Genomic DNA, 9691 nt, shown 5'->3' with positions numbered 1-9691 from the left:
AGGACATTCGACATGTGACTGACAGAAACTTCATAACATGAGGCATCTATATACCAAAGATGAAGCGTCTAGGTCTTCAACCTTTTAAAATATGAACCTTTTCAGTAGTTACCTAACCCCACTTCCATAGCGGCCGGATCACTATCCCTTTGTAGAGCTTTCTGCAACAAAAGTTGCAGGCTCGACAAAAATGAGGAATCTTATTAATTATACAACAGTGATATTGCTTTGAAATTTTTTTTTTCATGAAAAAAACTGAGTCAATAATCTGATTTTTTTTTTACTAAATATGGTGACATTTCACTTTTGCACATTTTAACGTTGATGAATCTTGCATATTTCAAAATCCTCTTTTTACTACACATTGAGCCCATAGTCAGCTTAAGTTTCATTTGTTCAATCCTGCATAAGTTCAACAAAAATGTCTGCTAATAAACAATTGAACCACATGTTTACCATTCTGTACATGAATATATCTTATTTTCATTTTCATATACATTGCTGATTCAAGGTATCAAAATTTTCATCCTCCAGTAAAAATTTTCTTCTGACCATGCTGACAGTGTACTGAAAATAAAAGTTTGTTGATTCAATTGAAAGGTAATGATAAATGATAATTTTAATATTATATGTCATTGTTATATGGGCATTTTTGACCCATATGTGATCTGACATTCTCATGGATATGCATGTAAGAGTTAATTCCCTTATATTGTTTTTAATCTTTATTAATGAATTTCAAATTACTGTACCCTTCATTCTGGATATCAGGTTTTAAATTCAAATAAAACTATCTTGAAATTATACAGCATAGATGATACATATAGTATAAAATCTTTAAACTATAAACAGTATACTATTTGGCCTTAAAGTCTGTGTATGATTCTTTGACCTATAAACTATAAATTTTAACTTCCATTCATAATTTATTCCATTGGCATTTTTCTTGTCGGACTGTAAAATATTTCAGTCTATTTCATTATCAAAATAGTTTTGTTTCATATTTGTGGGATTGAAATCATAGCGCATTGTAAAATAACCAACTGGTGTTACCTTGAACAGACACATTTGGATTACTTACCCTTAATCATGTTATTATTCTAGTCATATTGTTTTCTATTTTAAACAAAAAAGTTTTGCTTTCAACATTACTCGTCGTGGACATTCCATTTGATTACTGTTTTCTTAATGTATATATGTGCATATTCTGGTAGTGTTTTTGTTGATACATGTATATAAAAGTCCTCTGTATTGAATTTTTGATTCATAGTAAACATCTTTCTCCATCCTGTAAATATAAAGCAAATGTACATTTACTAAATCTATTATACTAAATTATTCAAAGCCAAATTTAATTAATTTTCTTGCTCCAATGAAGACCCATTGGTGGCTTTCGACTGTTGTCTGCTCTTTGGTTGTGTTGGGTTGCTGTTTCTTTGACACATTACCCATTTCCATTCTCAATTTTATATATCTATTATTGGGATACGATTGCTGTCAAGCAATCTGTATACTTTTACCGTTGACCCTATGATACACTCCCTCACGTCATTCGTTTTATTCTAAACATTCAGCAACATCTCAGATTCTTATGATTGTCTTGCTTTAAAAGGTAAAAACAAGCAAAACAATTGAACATAAACAACTTTCCTGTAATGTTTTACTCATAATCTTCATGTGTGATATTTTCCTTGACTTATATGCGTGTTTGTAACAATACGGAAAATCAGAATTAAACAGTATTTATATTTAGTGTTTTTATAAATTTAGAAACACGTCAGAGGGAATTCCCAAATTTTGATAACTTGCGAGAGTTCTCTGAAAGCCGATCGATAATTCTATTTCTGTCACAAGAACTGAAGAACAGTATTTCTATATTTTACCGTTATGAAACTGATATTTGATACTGTACTCTCATAAAGAAATGCAGAACCATTCATCATATCATTTAATAAACGTACTTGTTCCAATTCGTAAGTCGCTGATTGTTTATGTATTAATGCCCATGCGTGGTCTCACCAATTAGAGACAAAAAGAATTGTAGAGACAAAAAGCGTCAAGAAGCGACAAGAAGAATAATATTAGCAACAAGAAACTATTTAGCGACAAGAAAACATTTTTTTATTTATATTACTTATTCGAAATAAATATTAAAAAAATATGCAAAAGAAAACAATTTCAACGACAGGAAAGTTAATTTTGATAGGGGAAAAAATGAAATTCAGTTGCTACATTTATTTACATGATATTTTATAAGGTATCACAGGAAGTATTACCTTTACCCTGTCGTTTTATGGTATTACTTTTACTTGTGTTTTAGAACAATTATATATTTTGTCTTTTTATTTGTTTTTAAAACTATTTTTGTACAATATATACTTAACTTGCAAAATGCATTATTTGTGCATAATTGTCCAGAAAATACATACACAAATTGTGAAATACAAATTAAGAACTGAAATCAAACAAGAGGAAGTCATAATTTTTATTTCTTCATCTTTCAATGTAATCCTGAAAAAAATATTTTGATGTATGTGATGACAAAATGTATTCTTGTCGCTAAATAGCTTCTTGTTGCTTTTTGTCACTTATATTATTTTTCTTCTTGTCGCTTCTTGACGCTTTTTGTCGCTAATTAGTGAGACCCCACATGCGCGTGTAGTTTTCCTGATTTCAAGGGGTATCAGATTGAGTGTTTCCCCGCTTCATTGATTAATTTGAAACTCATGAGATTCTTTCTATGTCTGTCTGCGTATGGAGGGCTATTGTTGTTGCATAATTTTAAATCATATGCATAATTTAAATTAAAATAAATGTTTCATCGTAAAAATTACCTATAACACCCCTTCAGCAGAAATGGAATCTTCCATATTATCGTTTGGAGTTGTCTCCCTTTTCGAAGTATTCGTCAAGAAGAATTAACTCGTAAATGCCGATAAACGTCGTAATATATTAAGAACGATCTCAATGTAAACAGAGGAGTGTGTACGGAAAGGAGTCATGCCCTCTGACCCAAAGGAACTTCAATAATTAAAGAGTAAGAAATGGGGTTCCTCCTAAACTGGTCCGCCGTCCTATATATAGCTTCACACCGAAGGTGAGTGTAGCGATACGTGAACACAACAGGGGTCCAGTTTAGGGTTCCTCCTAGAATTACGGTGATAAGATATGGAAGCAAGTTAACTCGTACCACGGCATTGGAACCAAAAAAGTTAACTTGTACTACTGGGAAGTCGTACCATTCAGAAAAATATATTAAAAAATATGATGTTTTATGGGTTTCTGTTTGTAAACTTAATAGAAATAAAGTTGAATTACTTGAATTTTACACAGGAGTTAAATGAAAACTTAGACAAAAATAAAGAATGTTTTAAAGCATTAATGTTTTAACTGATCTTTCAAACTAGAACATAGGCGGATCCAGGGCCCCCCCTTTTTCGTGGAAAAAATTTGGTTGATTATAAAGGGAATCATTGAAGCATGACTGGAGCGGGCCCCCTCTTAGGTTAGTCAGCAGGCTCCCCTTAGGAAAAGTTCTGGATCCGCCACTGTAGAACTTAATCCAGAGGAAAGTTAAAACATTGCTTTAACTGTACCTTATTCAAATTGAACATGTTGAATATATATATATCCAATTTAAGTTAATTAAAGCTGTAATCCATGACCACAAATTGAATGCTATGTTTACAATTGTTGAAAGCCATGTGCTTTTTTTGCGGGGGAAAATGCGGACCCCCTTAACAGGAATCACTTACATTTCATTGTTACATTTATTTATAGACAGTAAAAATAATTTTGGCAATCATTTGGACTAACTGCTAAGACTGAATCATTCATGAAAAATTTTCTTCGGGTGAAACTGTTTATACTTTAATTATCTACATCTGCCACAGTATTTTCTATCCAATATACAAGGAACATTAGCTACAAATTGGTCATTGTACTTTCAAATTATATACATTTTACAGACTTAAGAGGTATTGGGTGAAAGTAACGTATATCATGTATATTCATCATTTAACATCATTTGAATGCATTTAAATAAGTTGGTACGAGTGAGCAATGGTACGAGTTTGCATTGGTACAAGGTTTTTTTAGTGGTACGAGTTTACAATGGTACAGGATAACTATAATTTGATAAAACACAATAAGTACATGGCTCATACACTTGTAACGGGGATTGGCTATTCTTTAAGTTGAGTGACTATTCAGATTGTTACATTTTGCATGTGCAGTTGAATTAGTTTAGAGAATAATACTATCCAGCTGTACCAGGGTTACCAGCCAAAAATGCTTGAGACTCACGCATGTTCATGCTTTTTTGCGGCAGTATTCTTGGATCTATTTTTTTCTTCTTTGATCTTTTCAATTTTGGCCAAATCTCCTGCATTTGTTTAATGAAAATTTGGCAGAACTGCTATACATGTGTCAATGAAAACTATGGCAATCGTATCCCTCAGAGCATTCTGCTCTTTGATTATAAATTTCGGCTCAATACATAAAAGTTACAGGCAAAGAAAACATGTATTATAAAAGTGTACATAAATATATGCCTATTATTATTTTTTTTACATTTTCAGGGCATTCACAACCTAGTTTTAATTTGAATCCACTGTCATAACACTATTAATTTGATAATTTTATGATATTAATCAAGTTGCAGTACATTTTTTAAAAGTAATTACTATTGTCAATGGATTATCATTTCTAAGTAGCATGATTAGTTGTATAAATATATGACTATCTAACCTATAGGAATAATATAACATAACGGATATAAAGAATCTGTACAGGCATATCAAATTTGTAATAATTCCTGGTCATGAGATACATGTATAAGTTCTAAAATGGGTGGGCGATTCAGTGGTTAATTTCAATGTGTAAATTTCTTTTAAAATATGAGATGTGAATTTAGAGGATGCATGGCTATCTATTTTTTTTTTTAGCAGATCCATAAATTTTCATAAGTGGGGGCCCACTGACTGACATAAGAGGGGGCCCCCTCCAGTCACACTTCAGTGATTCCCTATATGAACAACCAATTTTTTTCTCAAAAGGGGGAGCCTAGCCTCCCCCCCTATATCCGCCTATAGGGTGTACTTTTGAGTTGAACCCGAGACGTTCATCAAAATTCGTGGTGCCTCAGTAGCCTATATTTTGCAATTTTTGGGGCCTTGAAATTACATTCAATGTGTACCCCCCCCCCCCCCCCCCCCCCTTTTCGAGAACTTGCAATCGGCATGAAAAGTGATCATACCTGCTTTCGAATTTGATTCATTTTGGTCAGTATTTTCAGATAGAGATTTACAATGTTCTATTATTTGAGCAAAAAGGGAAAGCGTGAATATTTTCCATGCCTATGAAGATCTAGTCCAAATAATTATGACGTCTTGAAAGGCTATTATAATTTTTTTCTTTGACGCCTTACATCAACGTCGAAGTAAGGCGTCAAAGAAAAAAATTATAATAGCCTTTCAAGACGTCATAATTATTTGGACTAATGGAGATCGTGAAGAACACCTTGACCAGTTTAAAAACGGATGTTGACAACTTGTGTGGATATAATATTTCCGGAGACAAGTGCGGATACCTTAGACCGAAATCCGAATGTAATTCACCAGTAAATAGTTGATCCAATACTAGTATATTATAAGGAAATGATGATATATTGGATTTCAATTTTCATGTTTGATATAATTTTACATTTTATTTTTGCCATTTAAATCATTTCTTTGGAGCCGACTTATTTGATAGTTATTAACTGAAATATCTGGAATAAACCTTTACCTTTTGTGTTGTTTAGCATACAGATTAAACATCCAAGAATGTCTTTAATGCAACTTTTTAGCATGGAATGCCAAATCCAACGTCAAATAATGGCCGCCATTACGTGTTGACAACGTCGTCTAGTGAACCGTATCACTGAGCGGCGAAATCCTTACTCAGGCGCTTCCGGTTGTCCTACTGCATATCAATCTTTAACTGCAAAAAATATTTTTTAAATTTTGGTTAAAATCAAGGAGAAACGTAATCTGAAGAATACAATATGACATTTTGAGAATAGCTTTTGTTACAAGTTTGAAAAGCTATATATTTGATGAAGAATGAATGAGGAGTTTGTATTTCAATTTGAAAATACATGTATCATAACTCCTAAACACATCAACTAAGTTTTTTCATTTGTTGCAAGCGCATTTATCACATAATTCTACAATAAAAATTCCTCGCATCTTTGGAAATTCTACATTAATAATGAATGCACTAACAGTGATAATTCATCGCATCTATAGTTAAAATGGATCGCTTTCAATAATCGATATGCTATATTATGATGCTTTTATAACACTTATTTGAACTTTAATGCTATGTTTGTATATCATAAAGACATATCACAATGAAAATATGTTAAAACTTATGTTCAAATCACTTAACTTGATATTTTTAAAACGTAAACAAATACAGTTTTCCCATGATCCTTTATTCTACAGTAGACAGACCCGCATATAACAGTAAAAATGAACAAGCTGGATTCGCACTTTATATACACTGTTAACGCATGCGGAAGAATATCACAAAAACGTTTTGTGGGAATATATGAATGTCTACTCTAATCCAATCCATTGAAAAAATCGAAATGTTATAGAAGAGTGTCCACCATTGACTTTTACTCTACTTCTATTAGAATCGTAGAATAGAATGATATACAATTGCATGACAATTATACATACATATAACTGCTATATACAAATATAAATATAACATATAACAACAAACCAGGTATAATAGATAGTAAAGCAGTGAGGTTGAATTCCCTGTCATTTATAATTCATCATGCACACACGAACTTGTCTCAGAAAAAAATATATCTCTGTACATAAACCTCAGTCTCAGGTATAGAATTGTGATTTTTTTTCTGAGAAAAGTGCTTGTGACCATCCACAAGAACTTGCGGTCATCCGATGTTTAGTTCTTCACTTCTTTGGTTATTCTTGTAAAACAATGTAAAAACGAAACCAAACGGATTAAAACCGAAAACATAAAAATAATCAGTTTGGAAACGGTTTTAAAAAAATTGGCAAAGAAGATTTAGTGTAAACCGATACTCAGTTTTATGTTGTAAATGGAAGCGCTGAACCAAAAATAATGTATAATTTAAAAAGTGCACACAAAATGCATTCCTGGTCCATAGTTGTTCGCTTGTGAAAACACTGATCTATGTTAACACCAACGTCATGCACATATATCAGTTACTTGAATATACACACCTAGTCAAATAAAAACAATTGCATTATTTAAAATCGCATTTCGACCTGCTGGTTATCTGTGAGGAAGGTGTTGGTCTGTGTAAGAATTTTCCGGACTTTGCCAAATTCTATAATTTTAAACATTAAAAAAAAAGTATTGACCCTTTTTTGAAGCTTGAGTTTGTGAAAAAAATATCAGATGAAAGGCTAGCTCGTAAAATATGTTTCCGAAAGCAAAAACAAAACAATAAATAATCACTGTTCTCATTTTCATAATAAAGCAGAAGATGCGACCAATTAATAATTTCTATATGCAATCAACAATGAGCAAAACCATTACCTTATAGTCAGCTATAAAAGACCCCGAAATGACAAATGTAAAACAATCCAAACGAGAAAACTAACGGCCTGATCATGGAAGTATTATATTGTCAATATAATACTTCCATGGCCTGGTTTATGTACAAAATGTGAAAATTCCTACATAACATGCATTTTCTTAATTATTTGCCTGGTAAAATAATCCTGATTTAAAAATTTTAATCAATGCAAACATTTTCTTTTTAAAACATTAATTTAGACCCCGACCAACTTTAATCATTGAAAGTTGGCAACGGCAGTATAAGTCACTGTTGAAGAAAAATTGAATAAAACCAAATTCTGGGACTATTATATATAATAGTCCCAGGATTAAAGTGTTGATAAAATAAGATTATGAAAAAAAAGTAGCTGGCGATATACTGCCTACATCTTTCACATAATCAAAGACAACTCAAGAAGCATTTGAACATTAATGTAAATTGAGGGTACGAAATTACCAAATTACAACAAACATATAAACGTGTAATTGGGGAAAAGAGACAGATACAAGAAACGAAATATTTACAATTTTACTAGCAAAGATAGATGGAATTTTGCATTTGCACCCGCTTAAAAAAAATAAACCATATATTTATTAAGAAGCAACTTCGAAAATCTCTGTGCTTTAAGTGGCATTTTCACATGAGTAGAATAAAAGGTCAACGTTTGAAACTTTCCGTGGAACAACGTCAAAATCGTCCTTTTATTAGGAACGTCGTGTAACGATAAGTGGCACCAATACCGTGCGTAACGTCAATATTTTATAAGTATATCAAAATATCATCGAGTGATTTAGTTAAATATTCAAGCAGTTATTAATTAGCATAACAAAATATGCAGATCGTTCGTCCATTTCACTAATAAATGCCAGAAAATAAACCCACTTTTTAACTTGACCAATTAAGATTCCGTGGACCTCTGGCTGTTTGGCTGTTTGAGCATTCCTGATAAAGTAAAATCCAGACCAGCGCTTACAAAGAAATTTCTATGAAAGGTATAAGGTACGACATCAAAAGTTCAATGAATGATAAAAAAAACTTAATTCACATAGTTTTTTACCGACCCCACCCCCTCTTCACTTAATTTGGGAAAAAAATGATTTTATATATACAAAACCTGCAGAATCTTAATCCCCAATCCATGCACCCCCAAACTATTTGATTTAAGTTTTTTTTATCCTACATGTATCGATCTTTTGATGTCGTTCCTAAGTGTCAACGGTACCGTTCCAACAAAACATTTGAAAAGGCAATTTCAAAACCTTTGAATGGTGTCATAAAATTCTCAAGTCGGAATTTGCTATGAATTAAAATTGTGTTGTTTTAAAAATCAATAAAAAATCAAGTAAGCTCTCAAAAACTAAAAGATTTTTTGTTTGTTTTAGAAATCTTGAATTATATTACAGTATACATTTTTTTGTAGGTAAATTTACAAACATTGTAGCAAGGTGGCCATGAAGTGTTCATGACAGTCATATCATGAGATGTTCACAAATATCTGAACATTTGGAGCAAGCTCATAAATGTGTAGAAGATGGATTAATACCTGGTGACAGCGGATACGCATGTAGAAGTTTCCTGATGATGCCTTATATCAGACCGACAGAGCCGTACCACGAGAGATTTAATACAGCTCACACGCGCACAAGATGCTGCATTGAAAGAACATTTGGGTGGTGGAAGAAACGATTTTATTGCTTGCACGCAGAATTAAGACTGCAACCAGAGAAAGTATGCACCTTAATTATGGCATGTGCAGTTTTTCACAATCTGGCAATAGAGATGAGAGAACCGATGGAGGATCCTGACGATGAAATTCAAATGTTTTGGAACATCAAGAAAGATTTCCAAGGACCAGACGAAGAACGTGTTGTGAGAGATCACATTGCAAGGACATTTTTTGCATAACAATTTTAATATATTACACTGAAGCACATTAAAGAATAAAATAATCACAGATAAAAAATTGTACATCATCTTTTTCTTTGTTTCATTGTTCATACATTTAATGCATCAAAAGTTAGTAGGGCGTCGTTCTCCCACTGGTTCAGCCTTCTAATTTCAAGTTTAAGATTTTCATTTTCCAAT

At 32.2% G+C, this 9691-nt stretch overlaps 1 long non-coding RNA gene across 1 annotated transcript; it reads right to left on the bottom strand.

The window, feature by feature from the left end:
• Positions 1–279: 279 nt before the first annotated feature.
• On the bottom strand, positions 280–1991 carry LOC134721345 (uncharacterized). The gene is made up of 3 exons (XR_010107839.1): positions 1884–1991; positions 1082–1288; positions 280–567 (listed from the first exon to the last, which is right to left on the bottom strand). It is a non-coding gene; the product is annotated as an uncharacterized LOC134721345 (long non-coding RNA).
• Between the last annotated feature and the right edge of the window lie 7700 nt (positions 1992–9691).

This window comes from Mytilus trossulus, chromosome 6 (assembly GCF_036588685.1).
Source record: "Mytilus trossulus isolate FHL-02 chromosome 6, PNRI_Mtr1.1.1.hap1, whole genome shotgun sequence".
Lineage (NCBI taxonomy): Eukaryota > Metazoa > Mollusca > Bivalvia > Mytilida > Mytilidae > Mytilus > Mytilus trossulus.
Note: the sequence above shows the minus strand (reverse complement) of the source record. Positions and strands in the feature narration are given on the sequence as shown.